The sequence below is a fragment of the Typopeltis vanoorti genome, chromosome 10 (genome assembly GCF_054136105.1).
Source record: "Typopeltis vanoorti isolate ZY-2024b chromosome 10, IOZ_Tvanoo_1.0, whole genome shotgun sequence".
In the NCBI taxonomy this organism is placed as follows: Eukaryota; Metazoa; Arthropoda; class Arachnida; order Uropygi; family Thelyphonidae; genus Typopeltis; species Typopeltis vanoorti.
The window spans coordinates 103025538-103050664 of NC_143558.1; the positions used below are offsets into that span (position 1 = coordinate 103025538).

The window sequence follows — 25127 nt, forward strand, 5'->3', positions numbered from 1 at the left end:
GATTACCCTATTATCGGGATGGATACTTCTTCTTTTGACATGCGCAGAAGTGTCGAAGGGTCTTGCATCTGTCGGTGTACAGTAATGACAGAGCACAATATTTTGCATTCAGAACAACTGAAGAAATGCCATCAGACCAGGTGAGTTTTTAATACTGAAAACAGGTATGATTTAGCTATCTCTTTCTGGCAAAAAAATCAAAACCAGCATTTGAAAGTTGAGTTTGGAATAGAGAGGGCATTTAATAACGTCAAGAAATGACGAAAAAGTAAGAGGCTAGAAGACCTGTTTTCTTAATGGATAATGATGGAATAGGCAAAAAGGAGTTGAGCATATAACTGGAAAAGAGAGCAAGAGCAATGGAAACTGATAGTTGCAAACTAGAGATGAAAACTGATGGTAACCATTGAGGTTTGAACTGATACCACCGCTTTGTGAAGAACATCAGAATTTGGATGTTTTTTCCTTCTCCTCATTCCACATGTAATTATTTTGCTCTGCTTGGCTTTTCACAGCTGGTTAACTGTAGAACATCGCATGAAAACTTATCAAAATTACCATTACTGGAAAGTTTTATTTAAAAGAATGCATGGTATTTTTTTTTCTTCAAAATTTACAAACCCATTACTAATAATTAACATGAGGTCTGGATTTGCTCTTTCTGCACACACACGCAGCATGGTTGCAGTCAATGGCAAATATATTTCAGAATCACACTTTTCTTTTAAATGTTTCTAGCATAGGTACATTGTTTTTCAATGGGTGACAGATATTCACTCCATCATGCTACCTGTATATAAGAAATATTAAGGGAGACCTCCAGAGAGTCAGGAACTCATGAAGGGAGGCCACATGCTACCCACACCAGATGTCATACTTGCTCTTGAATTCATTCACACTACTTGCACACACAACATCCAATGGCAATCCATTCCAATCACACACCACTCCATGAGAGAAAAATCTCGCCTCCTTCTTGACAGCAATCATTCTCAATTTCCAAGGATGCCCTCTCATCCTTTCCCCACCCACTCCATAAAATGAAAACTTCCATCTTCAGAAATCCTGTATGATCCTTTCAAAGGTTTGTAAGCCGCAATCATATCACCTCTTTTTCTCCTGTTTGCAGTGTCTGCAATCTACAAATTTTAAATCTGTCTTCATAATCAATCCTAATATCATTTTTAACACTCTCCTCACTGTATCAGAATCACCACAGAAAACAGAAGACCAGACATGTGAACAATAGTTCAAGTGAGGCCTTATCAAAGCCTTGGAAAGAAGCAAAATGACCTACTTATCTTAAACATGTCAAGGTCATTTCAGTATTTCAATTATTCTGTGAGTTGTATTTGCACTCTTTGCTATATGGCCCTTGAACTTCAACTTCCTATTTTTTTTTTTTTTTTAATCGGGTCTACACACAAAAGGTAACAAGACTTATAGCACACTAGTGCCATATGTGGGCAAGAGGAATAGAAGAAAAAAGGAGTCTGTTCACATTTTGCTTGAACAGCTAAGGGTTGTAATCTTTGGGGGAAGGCAGAATGTGGGAGACTGTTCCAAAGAACAGAAGTAGATGGAATAAAAGAGGAGGCAATGAAGTTGGTTCAGTGAGTTTTAAGATGGACTGTAAAAAGGTGTTGGTTAGTAGTGGCTCTTGTTTTAATAATTTTGGAGAAGAGTGGAGGAATAATAGTGTCCAATTCGGCAGAGCACTGTCCATGAAAATATCTGTAGAAGAGGTACAAGGCAGAAACTGAACATCTGTGCGAGAGGGATTGAAGTGGGTCTGTGGAAGAGGGATCTTTAATTAACCAGATTGCCCTCTTCTGGATAGAATCAAGCAATCTTAAAGAGGATTGTGGTGCACCACCCCAAATATGGGAGCAATATTCCATGGCAGGGCAGATTTTGGGTTTGCATAGAGTTCTTTCTTTTAAGGTTACATGGTAGTCAGCATTCATAGTGAAGAATTTATGGAGACAACACACGTGTTACTTTACTTAACATTAAGCAAGTAACAATCGACATTTCGACCTCTGTATCGAGATCGTCATCAGGAAAATATACATATGTACAAGATACAAGCTACATGACGCTGCATTATACAAAAGTAAAATGAATCTAAATGCTTGTTAATCATTTTATCCTAGACTGACCTCTGGTGAGGGGGGAAAAAAAAAAAGGAACTACATTAAACAATTTCTAAAGTCCTTTCGTATTGAGATTTTCTTTTGTCTGGGGTTGTTCTGATTGCTACACAGGTTGAAGATGGGTCTTTCACATTCTTGGAATAATTAATCCATTTTTGTTCATATTTGGATGATGTTTCAGCATTTCTTCACAAGCTTCTTTGAATTTTCTTTCAAACCAGGTTTTGGTCTGAATAGTGACTTGGTGCCTTTCCAGTCAATTCTGTTGTATGTTAGGCCTGTTTTACCATAGTGGAGGTATTTAAAGTGGTGTTTGTGTTTATCTTTTCTGATTGGGATTGTGCATCCTGTTTCCCCTATGTAAGGTAGGTCACAGGTACATTGAATTTTGTAAACCCTTGGGTGGTTAGTGTATGGAAGAGGATCTTTGGAGGAGCTAAGTAAATTTCTTAATTTTTCCATGGGTTTGAAGGTTGTCTCAACGTTGTATTTAAGTAGTGTTCTATCTATTTTTTCTGAAATACCCCCTAACGTAGGGTATGGCTATGGCATTTTTTATGGAGGGTCCTATGAACTGTTTTTTTTTTTATTATAGCCATGTTTTACAAATGTTTGGTTAATGATTTCAAATTCTTGGTTCAGAGCTTGTTCACTGAAGTAAATTGTTAGGCTCTGTGTTGATAGACAGTGAAGGAAAGGCAGCTTGAAGGAAGACATGTGACCAGTGTCTAGCAAAGGAAGAAAGTCGTTGTTTTCGATTTCAATGGTGAATTGGATACGTTTGTGTTGTTTGTTCATGTGGTTTAGGAATGCATTTAATGTTTCATGGCTGTGTGGCCAAACGGTGAAAATGTCATCCACGTATCTGAGCCTGACTTTGGGCTTGCCAAAACTAGAGCTTGTTGCTCGAAGTCTTGTGAAAGTTAGCTTTTTTTGTGGGGGGGAGCCCATGCCTTCTCTTTGTAGGTAAAAATTATTATGTTTACAAAACATATTTCTGCCCAATATGTTTTGTAAGAGAAGAATAATATCATTGATCAGGACATTAGTGAAAAGGGCAGTTATGTCAAAGCTGATTAATAAATCTTTGTCACTGAGTGCGATGTTTCTAGTTTATGAAGTACTGTGTATTTTTTATGTAGGAGGGGGAATGACCTACCAACTCCTTGAGTGTGGCTGCTAATTTCTTGGCTAAGTGATAATTAAGGCTGTCGATTCCTTCAACTATTGGTCATAGTGGTGTATTTGATTTGTGTATTTTTGACAGGCCATAAATTCTGGGAGTGTGGGCATGATGCGGTATAAGTTTTTTTGGTTGTTTCCTCTGGCCATGTGATCACTGATTTGATTAATTCTGTTTTTTTTTTAATGTGGTTTTTAGGGTTGTAATTCACCATTTGGTACATGTTGTGGTCGGATACCAATTGGTTCATTTTTTCCGGGTATGCTGTCTGATCAAATACAACAGTAGCATTACCTTTTACATGCTTTTTATAATCACGATGTCTGGGTTATTTTTTATGTTGCAACTTAGTTGTTTATTAGAATTTAATATGCACGATGTTTCCATTTGTATTTTGTTGGCTACATTGAAGGGGAGGTATTTTAGACCTCTTTAGATGTGATAAATAAAATATAATTTGTTAACTGACCTTGGAGCAATGGCATAGTTCAGGCCTTTCTCCAGAAGCAAGAGTTCCCTGTCATTAAGGTTGTAGCTGGATTTGTTGATCACTTTGGCCATGGTCCATTGGTGGTCAGTTGCTCCTAACTTCACTCGTAGGTGATAGGCTCCTCCTTGTATCACTGGTTTGTAATTGGCTGTTCCTCTGATTATGGCATTCAGATTGTCTGTTGCTTGCTTGCTTTTTTCTTAGTTTTTCTTTGTTCTTAAGTAACATGTGCTTTGCTGAGTCACTTGTAATCCTCTCAAGAATATCCCAAATATCGGGATTTAAATAGCTTGATATCTCTGAATTTTGTTGTAAAACATTGGCTTGAGTAACTGCTAAATTTTAGCAGTTATTCAAGCTGAGTAGCAACTAGAACAACCCCAGACAGAAGAAAATCTCAATACGAAAGGATTTTAGAAATAAGTTCAGTTTTTTTTCCTCGCCAGTGGGCAGTCTAGGATAAAATGATTAACAAACATTTACATTCATTTTACTTTTGTATAGTGCAGCGTCATGTAGCTTGTCTCTTGTACATATGTATGGTTTCCTGATGATGACCTCGATACAGAGGTCGAAATGTCGACTGTCACATGCTCAATGTTAAGTAACTATTCTAATGTGTGTTTTGTCTCCATAAATTCTTCACTATGACTGTATACAATTAGCAGCTGCGAACGTGTGAAGTAATGTTTTGTGCAAAAAAGTACACCCAAGTGTTTTGGCAGCTGCAGATATTATTATTACATATTATATCATACTCCAGGGAGTCCAAAGACTCATCGAGAGAGGTTACCTACTCTACAATTCTCCGTCTCTCCACCAACTGCACTACCTTCATCATTTACACCAACACCATCTACTGTCGACCACCACCACTAGTATTTTCACAAAAAAACATCCACGCCCACAGTGGGATTCGAACCCGCATTCTTTTGGCTGAAGAGGGGATATGCTAACCACTCAGCCAATCAGGCCGGCTAAATATGGTTGTGCCAAGAAAGATCAAAGGTGCAAGTCAGTCCAAGAAGAGAAATCTATTTGGATATCTCAGTATTACTAAAGATAAGAAGGAGGGATGCGAGCTCAGATAGAACTGAGTTTTGGTGGTATTGAAGTTTACAAGGTTCTCCTTGTCCCACTGGGATATAGCTATGAGATCTGAGTTCAGGTTCCTGGTTGTAGGAGATCTTGAGGATTCTAATACTTGAGCACTAACAGGTTTGTCAAATGAAAAGGAGGAATGGAGTGTACTGTCATCAGCAAAGTTATGGATAGGAATAGAAGTCTGTGAGAACAGGTCATTTATATACAAGAAGAAGAGAGTGGGTGAAACAGAACCTTGGAGTACCCCTACATTGGTGGAAAAATTATGAGGAGAGTAAGCTATCCAACATGAAATGTAGTGAACAACCAGTGAGAAAGTTGGTGATGTAGTTGCAGAGTGGAAAAGGGGGATCACAGGATGGCAGTTTGGTGAGTGGGGCACTGTGCCAAACCTGATATCTACTAAAACTCCAAGATCCCTATCCTGATCAGTTTCTTCTAGCATAATCCTACCAATACAATATGACAATGGATATCTTATCACACCAAAGTGCATGAGTTTACATTGACTAAAGTTGAAGTGACAGCCATTTTCACGTGGCCACAATTCCAGCATAATCAATTCATTCTGCAAGTACTGTATATCAGCTGCATTCCTGATTAACCTACCTATCTTTGCATCATCAGCAAACAGATGTATGTCATGTGTCAAATTCTTCCCAATGTCATTAATGTTGAATAACAATGGACCAAAGACTAATCTTTGTGGTATGCCATTGGTTACCATAAATCTTGCAGAATCACCCTCCATATACTACTTTTTGATACTTGTCAGTCAGCTATCTTCTTATTCATGCTACTATTTTATAACCTAATCCCGATTCAGAAAAATCGAAAAGTATCCACATATCCATTCCCCATGTCTAACTAAATGGAAACATTATTACAGAACGTGAGTAAGTTGCTCAAACATGACCTTCTCTTAGTAAACCCTTGCCATTCACTGCAAAGCAGAAATTTTCTGTCAACCCATTTCTGAATGTGAGCCCTTACCAACTTTTTCAAAATCTTCACCACCACCACTCCATAGATACTGACAGGTTGATAGTTGGATACATCGGTCTTTGCACCATGCTTATGCAATGAGATAACCAAACATTATTTTCACTCCTGAGGAATCGTCCCTGTTCTGATGCCCAAATTATATAGACTGATACAGCCAGTTCAGCTGAAAATACTCTTTTAGCATCCATGGTGATATTCCATCAGTCGCTACTGGTTCATTTTTATTCAGTATATGCAACAGCTCTAATACCTCCTCTTCATACACTTGAGTTTCTTCATCCAGTGAAGAGGTAGCAGTGAGCTCAATGCTCCATACACCAGGTTAATAGCTTTTAGCAAAATAGGCATTCATTAGTTTAACAACCTCCTCTGCATCGGTCAACCATACACCATCTGCATTCAGTAGGATTATTCTTTCTTTTAGTTGCAGCATAAAGATAGAATTCTTGGGTGTTGTCTTTAGCTTACAGATCCAGTTTCTTTTCACACTCAGATTTAACATTCTGTATAACAGTTGTGACTCTTCTGGCCTGCTGCTTATAATTTTCATAATGGATATTATCCTTATGCATCCTTATGTGAAAGGAATACATAAGATATGTATTCCTTACATCATTCTTGTCTTTCGAATCTCTTGCTTGATAAGATTACACATCCATTTAACTCCTACCCTATTTATTCTTCGAACTCTAGGGACACATTCCAATACTACCTCATTTTGGTATTTTTTAAATGCTTCCCATGCATTGTCAATATTCTTCCCATCCAACAACCACTACCATGCTGCAGGATCCACTATATCCCTCAGTTGCTCATAGTTTCCTGCTTTGTAGTTTGTCATGAAACATTCATAAACTTAGCCACTTCCCAAGTACCACACGATCACTGTCACCAATCGGAGGCAGAATAGTTATGTTTTTAACTGAAACCCCCTCTGACACAATCAAATCTAATACTCTTTGACCTTGAGTCCTAATTGCAACAGCTCAATAAATTCATTTTCATTCTTCTCATGAAATTTTACTGCTACCCAATCATTGTTTAGATAATTAAAGTCTCTCATTATGATTACTCTTTTAGCACCCATTGTCTTTATTTGACGAAGCATTTCTTTGTCACCGCAACCAATCCACTGGGTCAGTAACAACACCCCATTATATTATTATCATTACATCCTCCATGGAGTCAGCAGACTCATCATGGGAGGTTCATTCGACTAACAACATATTTATCATACCAAATTGTAAAATCCATAACACTCGTTACATTAACAACGTTAATGTAAGGAGTGTTAAGTATTCTGGTAATGCATTCCAGTCAATGAAAATTCTCCATGTAAAAAACTAATCCTTACACCCCTCTTCACCATATACTCTTACACAACTTCCAGGGATGGCCTCTGGCTCTTCCCTGCTACTCTTTTTATAATCCCCTCTGGATTAATCTGATAAAATCCTCTCACTAACTTAAACAATCTCTAACATATCAAATCTTTTCCTTCATCAAACTCTGCAATCCACATTTCTTCAAACTCTCTTCATAGCCAGCATTCCAAAGTCCTGATATTGTCTTAGTCACTTGTCTCTGGACCTTCTCCAATGTTTTCCACATCACAATGAAAACCAGGTGACCAAATCGGAGTACAATAGTCTAAGTGTGTTCTGACTAATGCTTTATACAGTGGCGCAACAACTCTCCTTATCCCTACATGTTAGGGTACTTCTTATCATAACATCACTATGATGTGCAGTCTTTGCAACACTTGCAATATGCCCTCAGTCTACTAAGAGCATATGGCATATAACTTCAGAGCCTCCAAGCAACACCTTGCACTTACTGCCACTCCTTTGTCTAAGTCAAAAGTCTATTCAAATCTTCCTGAAGGGAACTAACATCAGCAGTGCTACTTTCTACCCAATTTTGCATCATCAGCAAACAACTGAAGATCCCCCAATCAGTCAGTAACTTGTTTGTAAATATATCATTTACAAACAAGTTAAACAGCAGGAGCCCAAGAACAGAATCATGGGGGACACATCACTGGTTACCCTCCTTTTTTGAGACACTGCTCCATCATACACAACTTGCTAGTATCGTTCAGAGAGCCAATCTCCAATCCATCTAAGCAATATACTATCTATTTTCATTGTCTGCAGCTTGTACATCAGCTTACCATGTGGTAATCTATCAAACTATACAATTTCTGAAATCTACATTACCCTTACTAGTTTCATGTGGTCCTAGTTACACTGATAAAATCTGAAAGGTTTAGTCACTGAAACTATATTTGTGATTAACTTGTGATAGCTTGGAAAGTAACTCTCAACGTAACGTTTGACATTATACAATGTTGTGAAAGGAGTGTGTTAAATATTATGGAATACAAAGAGCAACTTGATACTCAAGTGCATCTGTCTATACAAGTAGTGTAGTTGTGAAGACATTTCACACACAAAGATTTGTTAGCTTACACTAGGGTAAAATGCAGATGAAAGAAGAATATAATTTCTTCTGAAGTATAATACAGTAAAATTCTTTTCACATGTCAAATCATAATTTCTCATAAATTTCCATTATATAAATGCAGATATGTACATAACCCCAATTAGTCTTCAGACCTCATGGAGACTTGAAAGTAATGCTGATAAGTTTCAATAGGAGAAAAACATGCATGCAGTGTGTAATGAAATGACACAAAACCTTTTATCAATATATCTCAGCTGCTGATCCATAGAAATGTAGATTATGCAAATGTATATTTTGTAGACTACTTTTACAGTTGCCCATAAGAGGTCTGCTTGTTGATGCAAGGAACTTGAGACTCCTGGCAATGTGAAAAGAAGAGGCTGGTCCTTAAAGGATAAAGTTTAAACTAATATTTAATTAGTCTGATATTGGTAGAGTGGTTAGTCAAATGGATAGCATCACTGCTCTTCAACAAACAGGTTGTGAGTTCAAATCCCAGTGCAGGCATGGGTGTTTGCAAATTTCATTAGATGGAAGATGAATTTCGTTACTTGATATGAGACCACCACACTGCTTACTGGCAATATGAAACAGCTTACAAGTTCCTGGTTTGGTCCTTAAGCTAAGACATCACAGCAGTAATAATGTAGTATAGGTTTACAACCTTTTGTGAATGGATTGACATTTAAAAAAACATTCCCCTATGGCGGCCTTCCATTAAATCTACAACATTGTTAACATGAGTTACTCATATGTAAGAACTTACTGCATGTAATAATCAAATAATTTAATTTTGCACTGAACTTTAGAGTGAGTATGAAGTGTATGTACCCATCCCAGCAAAAAAGCCATAACACAATTTCTGATAAAGTCATCAGGTAGCATGGCTAGTAAATAAATTTTTGATGATGCAGAGGACATTAAATGTATTTGTAAACAGACAGTGCCTGTTTACACAGCCATAACAGCAAATGTAAACAAAAACAATCGCAAATCACATGCAAAACATACACCACTGTCTTTGATAGCCATCATAGTTACTGGCGCACGCACATACACACAAAAGTTAAATACGATAATAGAGATTGCATGATTTTCTCTCTGTCCTTTGTTTACGTTTGCTGTGCTGGTTTGATAAACATAAAGCCAACATCATACAAAAACCAGAAATGTGTTATTAAGACAAGCACATCACGAGGATAAATGGAAGATAGTAAGAATTAAGAAGACAACAAGAAAATCAGTAAAAAAAAACTATGAAAATCAGCAGGAATATGAAAAACATAACTGCATTCTCAATGGATAACCTAAAGAAAAAACATTTGTGGAAATAGATAACAGAATAAGCAAAATCTGATATGGTGTGGAGGAGACCAGTGAAATAAAAGTTTCTGAAATAAGAGAAATGAACAAAACACTAGTATACTGAACTGGTTGGTTAGTATACCCACTCTCCAACAAACAAGCTATGGGTTTGAATCCCACCATGAGCATGGATGTTATGATTGTCTTTAAGATTATTAGAGGCTTCAAAATTGCTCCACGTTTTGTCTCTAAAGCAAGATTTCTGGATTATGTGACAAATAAAAAAAAATAAAGTAATAAAAATAAAAAAATCCTTAGTCACTCATAGTACTAAATGTACTATGGGTAGGCTAAGGATTTTTTTTCCATTTTTTATATGTAACAATCACATAAAAAAAGTCTTCAAACCAATTTTCATTTATGACCAACTCCCCTCCCCAACACACACCCAACATTTTTTCATATAGCACTGATGTGCAATTGGTTCAAATGCATAAAGTTAAAATACACAATAATCCCTCAATTATCCACCCATTGCAGGAAATCAATTTCCAGCTCAGACAACTGAAAATACAGTGACAGGGTGCTAAACTAGAAGTCAGTTGACACACTGACTTATTCAAGAGAATGGTTATTGAAATTTGTTATTGAAAGATCAGATAAATGAAATATTACTGTACATAACATCAACAAATTGGCCTTTAATCTGTCATGTTTTCTGATAGAGAAAACAAATATAGCTCAAAGGCTATGATTTTAACATCTCTCTTACAATTATTAAGTTATGATCTCCATGGAGACAAAGGACTCATTGTGGGAGGTTCACATGCTCTCAACTGTGATCAAAACCAATTCACAGTTTCCACACTGCTTCACTTTCAGGCAATGCTTTCCACTCACCAATCAATCTCCATGCAAAGAACATGCTTCTCTCTCCCCTGCATACCTCCTTATATAGCTTCCAGGAATAGCTGCTTTGGCTCTCTCTATTCTACGAAAAATCTCCTCTAGGAATTCAGAACTTAAGCTGGTCCCAATGTCATTAACATACACGTTAACAATAAAATGGTCTCAAAACAAATCCTTGCAGCACTTCACTAGTGGCCATCCTCTTTTGGGATATCACTCTCCATACACAACCTGCTGATACCTATCTGACAGCCAATCAGATATCCAACTCACTAGTCTGTTGTGTAATCCCGTTCGTTTCAATTTAGCTATTAGCTTGTCATGTGGTCATGTGGCAGTCTATCAAATATCTTTGGAAAATCGAAGTGCACCACTGTATATGCATCTCCTTTATTGAGTGAATTTGTCAACTTGTAATATGTATGCAGATTAACGTCTGCTTACATATTACAAGAAGGAATGTAAGACATGATAATTAAGTATCATGTCTTACATGATTACAGCCTTCCCGTGGCTTCCCCCCCCCCACCAGTAGTGTTACCTTGTGGTACATTGCTGGTGCTTCAAACAAAAGAATTTGTTGTTTCAAGGATACTTGCGACATAAGACTGAATGATATAATCACGTAATCACAAGAAAGATATTTATTTAACCAAATATTCCCTCTGGAAATAGCAGACCATCGTCAGTGGTATTACAAGAACAGTTTAAAAAAACTGTTTAAAAAAACTAAAAGCGAAACCCTCATCCTGTCAAAAGGGCATGATTTTTTTATTGTTCCAAATAAAATACCATATCTAGATTTCCCAGTTAATATTGAAAGGAATCTTAATCATCTAACCAGTGATAAAGCTAATGCTCTTCGCCTAGAAGTCGCTTCGTCTCTACTTAAGGCTAAACTTCCTCCTTCCAACATATCTCCTTCTGAAATGAAATCTTTACAGTCCTTGAGAAAAAATAATCACCTCATTATCACTAAAGCTGACAAGGGAAAAGCAACAGTAGTTATGGACTCAGCAAATTACAGAAGAAAACTTTCTCTTTTGCTTCGAGATTGCTCCACATATCAAGAAATTGATTATAATCCAACCAATAGACAACTAAAGAAATTAAATTCTCTCCTTGATGAAGTCATCAGTTTGGATAAAGACACAACTGAAAGACTAAAAACTCATTTTGCAAGACCTCCTAGATTTTATGGCCTTCCAAAAATCCATAAGATTGACTATCCTCTTCGTCCAATAGTAGATTGTATTGATTCTCCTACTTACCGTATAGCCAAATATCTAGCTAAATTATTGAAATCTTACATTGGCAACTCTAATTCTTTTTAAAAAACTCCTCAGATTTCTTAGAAAAATTAAAAAATGTCTCATTACAACCTACAGATCTTATGGTTAGTTTTGATACAGAATCTTTATATACCAATGTACCTCTCAAGGAAACTTTAAAATTACTTGCTGACATCTTTCCTCAAGATATTATAAAACTATTCGATTTCGTAATACATTCTGGATATTTCATATGTCAAAACAAATTTTATAGCCAAGTAGAAGGAACGGCCATGGGAAGTCCTCTTTCTCTGGCTTTAGCCAACTTTTATTTAGAACATTTAGAAAAGGTCCTCTTCGCATCTATTTTCCCTCAACCATCTTTTTGGGTAAGATATATAGATGACATATTTACTATTTGGCCTCACAGCAAAAACGCTTTACCTTCCTTTTTAAACAGTATTAATTCCTTGCATCATTGCATAAAGTTTACTATGGAATTAGAAGAAAACAACCAGTTATCTTTTTTAGACGTTCTCTTCATCCGATCACCTTCAAATATTCTTACAACTACAGTACACAGGAAACCAACATTCACAGGTCGTTATATTCTTAAAGAATCAGCCCATCATCCATGTCAAAAAACAGGAATTATAAAATGCCTCATCAGAAGAGCCAAAACTAATTGTTCTACTTTTGATTATCTACAGAAAGAACTTTCTACTATCCAACAACACATGAAACTCAATGGCTTTTCTGAAAAAAGTACTCAACGTCTTCTCAATTCTTATAATCCTCCACAAAACAACAAAGTTTCAATACGTCGAGTGCTTATTCCTTATATCTCCGGTATTTCAGAACCTATCGCAAGAATTTTAAAGAAATATGATTTAACAACTACGTATTCACCTATTAACAAATTGTCTTCTCATTTTCCTTCTCCTAAAGACAAACGCTCAACTTTATCTCTTCCTGGAGTTTATCAAATTCCGTTCAACTGTGATCTCTCTTATTTTGGACAAACTGGACGTTCTCTTGAAAAAAGAATCCAAGAACATCAATCATCCATTCTTCACAACAAACCTGAAAAGTCTGGATTGGCTCAACACGGGATTGAAACTGACCACAGCATCCTTTGGTCCAGGACTCGCCTCTTACATAGATCCCGTTATAGGTTCGAACATTTGTTCAAGGAAAGCGTGGAGGCCTTGCTCCATCGTCCCAACCTGAATCGTAATGACTGTATATCTATATCAAAAATCTGGGAAAGTCTAATCAAGATTACTCATTAATTAATTTTTTATTTTATTATTATTATTATTATTATTATTATTATTTTTTTTTTTTTTAATAGCAAATTCAATCATGTTTCTACTTCAAAATATTCCGTTTCATACTTAGTGATATAACATAACGCGGCATGTTCTAATTTTAACGATCTATTGTTAGTATTCTAGCTTGTATTTTTTAAACTGTTCTTGTAATACCACTGACGATGGTCTGCTATTTCCAGACCGAAATATTTGGTTAAATAAATATCTTTCTTGTGATTACGTGATTATATCATTCAGACAAAAGAAGCCCCAGAGATGAATCACAAGTAACATGAAGCTAATGTCTCAAACAAGGCATCCAAAGGTACCAAACCTCCTGGACCACTTACAACAACTATGATGAATACAAAACTTAAAAAACTCCATGCCGGCTTGATCGTCACCATGTTTGGGTGGAGAGCAAGGTTCAAAAAATAAGTTACAGTCCCCTAAACAACACTCTCCCAAGATACCTAAACATAGAAGGACTATCTAAATCCAGAGCTATCAGCAAAATAGCCAAAGACAAAGCAATTGACGTCTTGGCTCTCCAGGAAACCCATGTGCCTGACACAGCCCTTAATAGACTAAAGATCCCAGGCCTGATTCTCGTGTCTTATAACTGCCATCCCAAGCATGGCCTGGCAACCTACATCCAGCCTGGCCTCAAGGATATAACCCAATGTGTACCTGATACAGAATACTCCATAGGTATTAAAGTTCAAAATACCATTATCTACAATGTCTACAAACCACCATCGCAATCCTGGCCTGATCAGATGGACTGACCACCACTTCACCCTGCTATCTATGTTGGTGACTTCAATTCTCATCACACCATGTGGGGTTATTCCTCTAACAACTGGGACGGTAATAATCTAGTTAACTGGATGGATACATATAACCTATATTTCATTTACGATGCCAAGCAGGAGGGCACTCTCCACTCGGCCAGATGGAACAGAACCTACACTCCAGATCTGTGCATAGTCACTAAAGACTCTGAAGACCACCCTCTGCCAACAACCAGAACCATCCTCAACAGATTCCCTAATAGTCAGCATTGTCCTACATTAATAGAGACAGGCACATCAATCCCAGTCATCAGCAAAACACCAATTGTTAGATGGAACCTTTGCAGGTCCAACTGGAAGGCATTTCAGAAACAAATCGAGCAAACAATTAGAGCAATTCCACCCACTACTAATTGCTATCCTAGATTTGTTAAACTAATCAAAACTGCAGTCAAAGCCTCTATTTCTAGAGGCTACAGAAAACAATATATCCCATGCTGGAGTAGAGAAACTGAGGAACTTTTAGCCAAATATGAGGAAACTGAAGACCCAAATGTTGCTAAGGAGCTCATAGCAACCCTGGATAAAAACAGAAAGGAAAGATGGATCTCAACCATCCATGAACTCGATTTCATCACATCTAGCCAGAAAAGCTGGTCACTTCTGAGAAAATTAGGTGGAACAGAAACAACAACACACAAAACAACAGAGATAACTCCTGATCAAATAGCTAATCATTTATTGAAAATCTCCAAAATACATCCCAGCTCTATCAGGAAAATTGCTGTGCAATCTTTCATCAGACAAATCCAGAAGATGGGACCTGAGTTTCCTGAACTTGTACACGCAGTATCTCAGAAAGAGGTGCAGGTAGTCTTAAAACTCTCAAAGAATGGCAAGGCTACAGGAATGGATGGTATCCTCCCTGAGTTTCTAAAACATCTTGGTCAATAAGGCCAAACATGGCTGGCCACCCTTTTCTCAGAATTTATAATGACTGGTAAACTACCAAATCTGTGGCAGGAAGCCAAAATAATTGCCATGCGCAAACCAGGGAAAGATCCAAATAATGTGAAAAATCTACGACCTATCTAATTGTTTTGCTCCACCTTTAAGTTCTTTGAAAGAATTCTACTTAAAAGAATTTCACCACTCATCGAAGGAGCACTTCCAATTGAACAAGCTGGCTTCAGGACAGGAAGAAGTTGCTGTGACCAGGTCCTGGCCCTGACAACACAGATTGAAGCAGGCTTCCAGAAGAAACTTAAATCTGGAGCCACTTTCATTGACCTAACATCAGCTTATGACACAGTCTCGATCAGGAGCCTCCTCCTAAAGCTAGGAAATATTATAAGGTACAAAAAACTTTCCAGCTTTTTGAATCCATTCTCTCCAACAGAAAGATCCGGGTCCATATGGGTGGAAAAAGAGCAGGCCCAGATTCCTTCACAACGGTCTCCCTCAGGGGCTCTGTGTTATCCCCTCTACTTTTTAACTTCTACGTGTACAACTTACCACATACCAGCTCAAGCAAGTATATATATGCTGATGACCTAGCGATCCTAAATCAATCTACCTTCTTTGCCAACCTGGAATCAACCTTGAACACAGACCTGAACATCTTGGAAGAGTACTTCAAGCAGTGGTACTTGAAGCCAAATCCAACAAAAACTGTGTCCACAGTATTTCACCTGAACAATGCAGAGGTGAATCGACACCTCAACCTTTCTTTCTGTGGAAAAATGGTAGAACACGAGCCTCACCCGAAATACCTTGGAGTGAACATGGACAGAAGCCTAACCTATAAAAGGTACATTACCAACCTGTCCAACAAAATTAAAATGAGAAACAATATCATTTCAAGGCTTGCTGGAACAACCTAGGATTGAGGTGCAGAAGTCCTAAGGTTGTCTGCAATAGTCCTCGCATTTTCTGCAGCAGAATATTGTGCCCCTGTCAGGGAAAGAAGTGCACACACTAACATTATAGACACCCAGCTAAACTCTACCATGTACACAATTAGTGGGACAGTGAGAAGCACCCCTCACTTCTGGCTGCCAGTCCTATCTAACATTGCTCCACCAAACATGCGGAGAAGACAAGCCTCGAATAAAGAATTTAATAAAGCAATGAGCAACCCACTCCTGCCCCTGCATCAGACTCTCATAAATCCACCTAGTCTTTGCCTAAAATCTAGAAAGCCTCTCTGATCCACGGACGAACTCTCTTCAGCTGCCCTGCCATCAACACCTGACATGTGGAGAGAATACTGGTCCAACAATCTCCCAACAAATGGCTTCCTGGCAGAAGATCCCTGTGCTCTGCAGCCTGGTTTTGCTATTCCTAGGAAGATTTGGTCATCAATCAACAGGATCAGAACTAACCAGGGTAGATGTGGCTACCTACTACATAAATAGGGGCTGTTAGACCACCCTTATTGTGATTGTTCTCCCGTGGCTCAGATGATTACTCATACTGTGTATGACTGCCCAAGGTGCCAATTTCGGTGGTGGCCTACAGGACATCACACAAGGTGGATGTCCTGTAGATGAGCTTCTGGAAAGCCAATCCAAGGATGAGGCCTTGGATTGGCTTTCCAGACTGGACACTGACCTGTAGTTGGTATGGTGGTGACGGTGGTTATGGAGGAAACAGAAGATCAAGGTCTCGTTTCACCACGAAGACGTTATTCTCTAAGTCTTTCTCATAGCCCTTGTTGAAGTACCAGCAGAACTCCTCATGCTAGAAGATGATGATGCAAAGTGAAAAGGGTTTTCTCTAATGGATCAAGATTTACACACACGTCACAACTGCTCTCTAATAAAACCTCGGATACAGCTACATTTGTGTTGTGAGCAGTCTTGTCATATTTGGTGCAGTAGGATGATAATTTTCCCTGGCTTGATTATAACAAATTACTTTTGCTATTTTTAAAAAAGGAAGACTTGGAAAGCAGTTTATGCCTTTTATGTAATAAGCTTTTACATGTTAAGATTTTCATCATTTGTTTCTGGAGATTGTGAATGTACATTTCACTTGCCAGTTTCACAAAGCCATATGCATAAATAAATAAATTAATAAAATAACATAAAATGGATTTACCTTACTTGTATATTTTTATTAGTATAAAATTTTCAACGTAGTATCAAGTGCATCTTTGGTAAGCCTTTCAAATTCAACAATAAGAACATAATCCAGTATATTTAATGAAATATTCTTCTTTGCAAATTCCAAAAATCAACATAAATTTAATTATCTATCTAGCTATGTGTGTGTGTGTAGAGGAATACTGTGTAACCAAAGTTGCACAATATTCCTCTAAATTAATCTGTTATATGTTAAGACTCCGACATTATGAGATTTAACATTTGTCTTCTAAGGCACTTTTTACCATAGTATTCCAACAGAATGGGTTTTTTTTTTCTGCCAACCTGGCAAAGAATACTTTCCTCTTCCATTCTGTTTAAGTGCTCGGACCCATTCTGTTGGGTCTGAGCACTTAAACAGAATGAGATTAGCTGAGATTAATTAATTAAGCACCTGAGATTAGCTTTGCTAACACATTCCTGAATGCAAATAATGGCAAGCTCTTTCCTAATATCTTCATTTTAATATGAAATATATTGCCTTCATGTTCACGCTACTAATTTTCTCTGAACTCTCATATATGTACTGCTAATTTAATGTTTTAACTCATTTCTTTCTTATTCCATATAAATTTATTCAGTTGACTTCTTACCATAGCAACTTGACTAATTCTGTTGTATACTTCCATATTTAATTTGCCATCTTCACTAAAAATTGTGCCTAAATAGTTGAAATGGTTTATAAATTAAAGATGCAAAGAAATTATATTCTTGGTTTAATCCTTTATCCAAGTGTAAGCAAACAAAGTTGGGGCCTTAAGTATTTTCAGGACAGGGCAACCTGTATATACAAGCTAGTGACTTCACATCACTTGCCTTAGTATCCCATAATGCAAAGCACATATCATTAAGGACATGTATAAGGATATGTATTATTGGAAAAGTCACTACACAGACCAATTTCGACCTTTACTGAGGTCTCATCAGTGGGAGCCAGACCCAGAAGTGATACCAAGATTCAAGTAATGCAGAAGTCATATTTCCATATACAAGTAGTCAAAAGGCATCACAACTTATTACTAAAATACTCTAGATTAGAGTTCGGAACCATGTTAAAAATAATATTTGAACCATATTAAAAATAATTATAATTTTGTGAATGTTTACAAATAACAATTTTCTTATCATTTATATTACATTTTTATGTGTTTACATGGTTATATAACCAACAAAGTATGTAGAGATGATGATGCTAATTCATATTTGGTAATTATTTTCTATGCAATAAATTAGAATTGCAAATCATTCAACAGATTTTCTTCGATTATTCTAATTTTTTGATTCGGAGGTGTAATATTGATATGTACTGCATTCGTCTTGAACATTTTCTACTACTGTTCTGTAACTGCTTGTTTCATTTCAAACTTTAAAAGTAATTCCTCTTTATCTTCAGTTTTCTGTCAATTTTATTATCTCTGATTCCTTTTACAGCACTCTTTCCTCCATTTCTAAGCTTTTTCAATAGCTACCAGAATATTGTGCCACCTTTCTGATATTTATTTTCTATGTTCTTACCAAAGTCTTCCCATGACTTTTATTTAGGTAGTTTAACAGTGCTTTGCTTTCTTACATTTTTCTCTGTATTCTTTAAGAACAGAAGCCGACTAACTTGCCAGGAACTTTCAATATGCTTTCTTCTTTTCCTTGACCATTTCTTTAACTTCCTGAGTCCACCAAGTAGTTCTGATTTTAATCAGAACTACTTGGTGTCTTTAAGGACAACCTTACCAGATGCTTTTCTGGCTGAATCAAATTGTCCAGTTCACCATTCTGTAATATACCCATATCACTCTACTTGATATTGTCTGGTCTGCCATGCACAAAGATTATCCTTGTATTTAGTGTTGAATATCATAGCTAATCTTTTTCTCTGATTGTTATTGCTTGATTATAACATTTTGTATTTGTTGCTTAGAAAGATCTTACCTGTTTTTGTCTTCTTTGTTTCAGTCAGGCCTATTATGTCGATCTGGTACTTATCCAATTCTTCTGCTAGTTCCATTTCTTTTCCATTAATGCTTCTTACACTGATAGTACGAATCTTGAACTCTGATAATGTTGAGTTGGGATGTGTTTCTGGTTCCCTGATGAAAACAATGGGGACTTATTTAACCAGGCAATATGCCAGCTGGCATGAAATTCTGTCATGTTGTACCATCATTTTACATAGTGGTTTAAGACAATAAGAATACAGTTTGATCAGCTAAATCCCAAATTACCAGCCCATCTTTGTTTGTTCAGTAACTAGGTAGATACCTTACAGGGCACACCAGGAGAAGGTTAGGATTGGACATTAGCTTAGAATCCCCAGTCAGTTCTCCACATTCCTTAAAAGGTTATGTGGGGTCTCCTCCCAGTTATACAGCTTTAACTCTTAAGCACCCCAGTTATATTTACTAGAATCATAATATAATTAGACTATGACACTCTACATCATGTACGTGGTTTGCACGTCATCATTGAATATACCAGTTTCTGTTCTTGTTATTTAATTTGAAAGTCATGCTAAAGATACCCTTGATACTATGGGAAAATTTGATACTAATAAAAATATATAAGTAAGGTAAATCTGTTTTATGTTATTTATGTAAGTAGAATGCTACAACGTGACCTCTTCCTAATAAATCCATGCTAACCATCACTATTATCAATCCACTTTTGAATCCTAGTCCTCACCAACTTTGTTAACACCTTAATAACAACCTCAACATGCAACACAGATTAGCCTATAATTTGTAGCCTGTTGTGAAGTGGAACAATTTTTCCCACCTTCTATTCCTTTGGGACTTGTTCTGTTGCAAGACTGATGTTAACAGGCACGCTAAAGGTGCGATTAATTCCATACAGCATTTCAAGATTAGTTATGATATGCTATAAAGTCCTACTGCTTTATTAACATCAAGTTTACTTAATTCCTCATATATATCCTGCTCATTCACAATCAGTTCCTTTTCCACTACACCTTCTGCACTTCAGCTGTTCATGATGTTGACTTCACAAGGATGAAATACACTAATAAACTGATCATTGAATGTTTCAACTACATTTGCTGCACTGGATACCAACCAGCCAGTGTTGTCAACCAGCATCATCCTCCTATAGTCACTTTTCCTCTATTTGCCACATTATTATCATTATTACGGGCAGCTCCAAGGAGTCCTTAGACTCATCGATGGAGGCCCAACATCATGTCAAGAACAACTATTCAACATTCACACAGTATCTATCATACTTCACCTTGAACTCATTTACAGTCATGGCACCCACAACAGACTATGGCAGCTTATTCCACTCATTTACCACTCTCCAAGTAAAAAATCTAGCTCTAACACCCTTGCTAACACACTCTTGCCCAGCTTCCATATATGGCCCCTAGTCCTCCCACCACCAGTCCTATTCTCAAAAATATCTTCTGAATTAATCTTATAGAAACCCTTCAGTAATTTGAATGTCTCAATCATATCACCCCTTTTCTGCCTGTCAACAATTTTTGCAACCCACAAATCTTCAACCTGTTCTCATAAGGTTCATTCCATAGAACTGCTATCATTTTGGTCACTTGTTTCTGGATCCTCTCCACCTCCTCCCCATCCAGAAGAAACCCTGCCTCCCATATCTGAGCACAGTAGTCTAGATGGGATCTTATCAAGGCTCGATACAAAGGAACAATAACCTGTTTGTCTTTGCTTGTTAAAGTATTTTTCATCAACCAAGTGATTTGATGAGCTGATTTAGCCACTTTTGCGATGTGCCCCCTAAACTTCAACTCCCTATCCACCAACACTCCCAAATCCCTGGCCTCGGCAATCTCCTGGAGTACAATTCCACCAATGTGATATACTGCTGCTAATCTTTTCACCCTAAAATGCATAACCTTACATTTTGCCACATTAAATTGACATCCATTCTCCTTAGCCCGGTCCTCCAAACTGTCCAAATCAGCCTGCAAAATTTTGACATCCTGTGCACTCACTATTACTCTACCCAACTTTGCATCATCAGCAAACAAATGAACAGTTCCTGTCAGATCCTTTTCTATATCGTTAATGAACAAATTAAATAACAGTGGTCCAAGAACAGAGCCCTGCAGCACACCACTAGTCACAGGCCGTCTTTTGGACTCTACTCCTAAATAAACCACTCTCTGATATCTCTTCAACAACCACACTCCTATCTATCTCACCAACCCTATATCCATCCCCATGTGCTGCAGTTTACTGATTAGAATTCCATGTGGTATCCTGTCAAAAGCCTTAGCAAGGTCCAGTAGAATCACCGTAAACCCATTACCCTTATCCAGTTCAGCCGTCCCAGTGTTATAAAACGTGAGCAAGTTACTGAGGCATGATCTACCCTTCACAAAACCATGCTGTCCCCCATACAGTATCCCATTTTCATCTATCCAATGTTGTATTTTCCTCTTGACTATTTTCTCCATACCTTGACACCAATTCCTGATATGCTGATAGGCCAGTAATTTTCAATAGCAGTCTGGAAACCCCCTTCATGCAGTGGAACTATTTTCCCCTCTTTCCACCCCTTTGGGACTAACCCAGACCCGAGACTCAATTTAAACAAATGGTCAATGGCACTGACAATTCTTTAGCTGCTTCTCGTACAACATGAGCTGGTATACCATCCGATCCAGCAGATGAATTGACATTGAGGTTTTGTAATAGACTATTCACCTCCACTTCATTCACCACAATTCCCATATAAGCTGCTGCTTCTTCCATTTCTGCAATGTCACCACCTGGATGATATACTCTTGCAAAGTGCTCGCTCAGTAATTCCACTATATCAACTGATTCAGTTACCTCCCTACCATCGGCATTCTTTAAAATCAATCTGCCGTATACATTTTTTCTTTTACTTGCAACATATCGAAAAAAACTGTTTGGGATTATGAAATCCCAAAATTATGATTATGAAAGAACATTAGCCTGCATAGCTAATGTTCTTTCATAATCTGCTTTTGCTTTTCTTACCACACTTGTTACCCTTCTGGCCTGGGCTTTATACCGTTCATGTGCCTGCAGGTCACCTTTCTCCTTAAATTCCCTCAACAGTTGTTTCTTTTTTTGCAGCTCAAGCTTAATGGTGTTATTCATCCATTTAACCCCTACTTGATTTTTTTATTAGGACTCTAGGTATACAGCCATTGCCTCCTGCAAACACTTCTTAACCACCTCCCATGCACTATCAACATCCAGCCCTTACAGTTTTACATGCCATGGCACTGAACCAATCAAACTTCTAAGCTTGTCATACTTACCAGCCCGATAATTCCACGTGTACTCTGTCTTAATTGTAAATTCCACACCTTTAGCCACCTCCCAAGTCAAGACCCTATGATCACTTTCACCAATTGGTGGCAATGTGGTCATATTCGTTACAGTCAAATCCTCAGATGCAATTACTAGGTCGAGCACTCTCTGACCCCTAGTATTTTCCATTATATGCTGTTGCAGATAGTTATTCCTTAATAACCGCATAAAATCCAATTCCTTCCTCCCATGTGTTCTCTCCTCCTTCCACTCAATGTTACCATAGTTGAAATCTCTCATAATAATTACCCTCCTTCCACTCATTTCTTCTATTTGCTTATGCATACTATCTTCACCATCTATTCCATCACCTGGTCTATAGCAGCACCCAATTGTATATTTTGTTCTGCTAGCATCAATCTCGCACCAAATTTCCTCAAATGTGCTCTTTTCTCTATCCTGCAGTTCAACTTCTATTCTCCTTGGCTGCAGCTTATCAGCTATCAACAATAATACTCCTCCCCCCATTTTCTTCTCCCTGTCACTCCTGAACACACTATACCCCTCAAATTTCAATCCCACTAGCTATATCATCTTCAGTCAGCCATGTTTCACTAATGCCAATATCCTGTGGTCTGGAAGTGCCAACGAAGGCCAAAAATTCTTCCTTCTTGTTCCTAATACTCCTAGCATTAGTATACATGAATTGCAGAAGCCCGTTAGTCCCATTCCAACCTTGATACCTTATACTAATTATCCCATTCTGAATTGTTGTCCTTATTCGCTCGGGCATATTATACTCATTCATACACTCAACTGCCACCCTAAGGTCTGCATATCTACTCCCCCCCCTTAATAAATCTAGTTTCCCTGATTCTGCACATCCACTTCATTCAACAACACTTTTTCAAGTCTCCTTACACTGAATCCAATCAAATGCAAACCATCCATCTTATATAGATTCTTTCACCCATCGAACTCGCTCCACACGTCCACAAATTCCACACCACTCATCCTGCCTAACCCGTGCATAAAGTCATTAGCAATTATGGCCCTCCTAAACTCTTCACTGTCATACCACAACAACAGACTAACCATCCTAACTCTCTCACTCTTCTCTTTTGCTACCTCAAACAATTCCTTCAGTTCCTCTATCATATCCATTTTATCTCCTTTCAAATCGTTTGTACCTGCCACCACTATCATTTCTTTCACCCTTTGCTTTTGCACCCTAATAGATTCACGTCCTTAATGGTCGCACCAGATTGGTACGATTTTGTCAAATTCTCAATTATCACACCTCGTACTAACGAATCTCCATACAGCACTCGCTCCTTCATTTTGTTTACGTTCACAATCATACTCTTACTTTTCTTAATCATACTTTTTTTTATTGGCTGGTACACTCGGTAGACATCTGTGCATACGCTCCAGCTGACGCTTTGCCCTATGTATTGCTCCGCTCCACCGTGCAATCTCACTCATTGCATCTATCTCATCTTTTTTATTATCTGTTAAACAAATCTTAGCTTAATTGGCTAGTTTCTTCTCATGCTGCACTTCTGCTCTTTACCAAACAAGTCACCTTCCTAGCATGCTCTTTACTCTTCATGAAACTGATTATTACCAACATCCATCTGGTGTTGCCTCAACAGTGCCTTCTTTTTCCAGATTTCAAGCATAATCTCTTCATTCATCTATTTTACTCCTAGTTGTTTAGTCATTCCATCTTTGGAATACACTCAGACATTGTTCCTGTCAAATAGCTCTTGATTAATGCCCAAACAGTGCTTTCTCTCCTTCCTACTGAACTCCTCTTTCCACACTATACCTCCAGGTTGTCTCTTCATAATCACTAGCCTGGTAGTTCCACATATATATATCCCTTCTTCTCATATTACTGGCTATAACCCCTGTGAAGATGTCATTCCGGTGATCCCTTCATGGTCACTCTCACTAACTGGGGATAATTATACACTCCATCCATTCACAATCACAATCCACTGATGATATAACCAGATTTAAGACTCTTGTGTGTCCTCAGTTATATATTGCCTGATTGTTGTCCTTTAAGAACGCATGAAATTCATTTTCCTTATTCCCTGATGCTATCTCTTCATTACAATCAATACTGCCATAATTGAAATCACCAATAATGATCACTCTTCACTTGCTCACTAAGCCAAGCTGGCTATACATTTCTTTGTTTCTACCCCTCCACATTTTCTGGCCTGTAGCAACACCCAATCAAATATTTCATTCTATCAATTCCATTTCACACCCATACTGCTTCAAAACTACTGCCACTTTTTTCCTCTTGTATCTAAAACATCGTGTCTGCACAAAGTTGCACAAGGTAGTGCAACTAATTGCACTACCTTCCCTTCCTGCCTTTCCTATCTTCATGAAAAATGTTGCATCCTTTCATTTCTATTCCCATCATTCTCATCCATAAATAAGCAGAACAATTCATTTCTTAGCCTAAATATGTTAAGTCCTACTCATGCTGCCCAACTATCTGAGACCTTCTTCACACCTGCTCATGTCTACTTACCTTCTACCCCTTCCATGGCTGTTCAACTCCTATGCAGACCATTCACATACTTGCATTCATTACTGCTTTCAGAATCCCCTCTCCTTACACTGTATCTGCATAACCTTCTTGGACCACCACATTTTCCTGTCCAACTTGCATTCCTGTTCTCACATCCAGATCAG

The 25127-nt window shown here is 37.7% G+C and overlaps 1 protein-coding gene across 1 annotated transcript in view; it reads right to left on the reverse strand.

Moving 5' to 3' along the window:
• The window catches only part of LOC150102645 (optic atrophy 3 protein homolog), a 107165-nt gene that overhangs the window by 62784 nt on the left and 19254 nt on the right, over positions 1 to 25127 (reverse strand). The window lies entirely within an intron of this gene.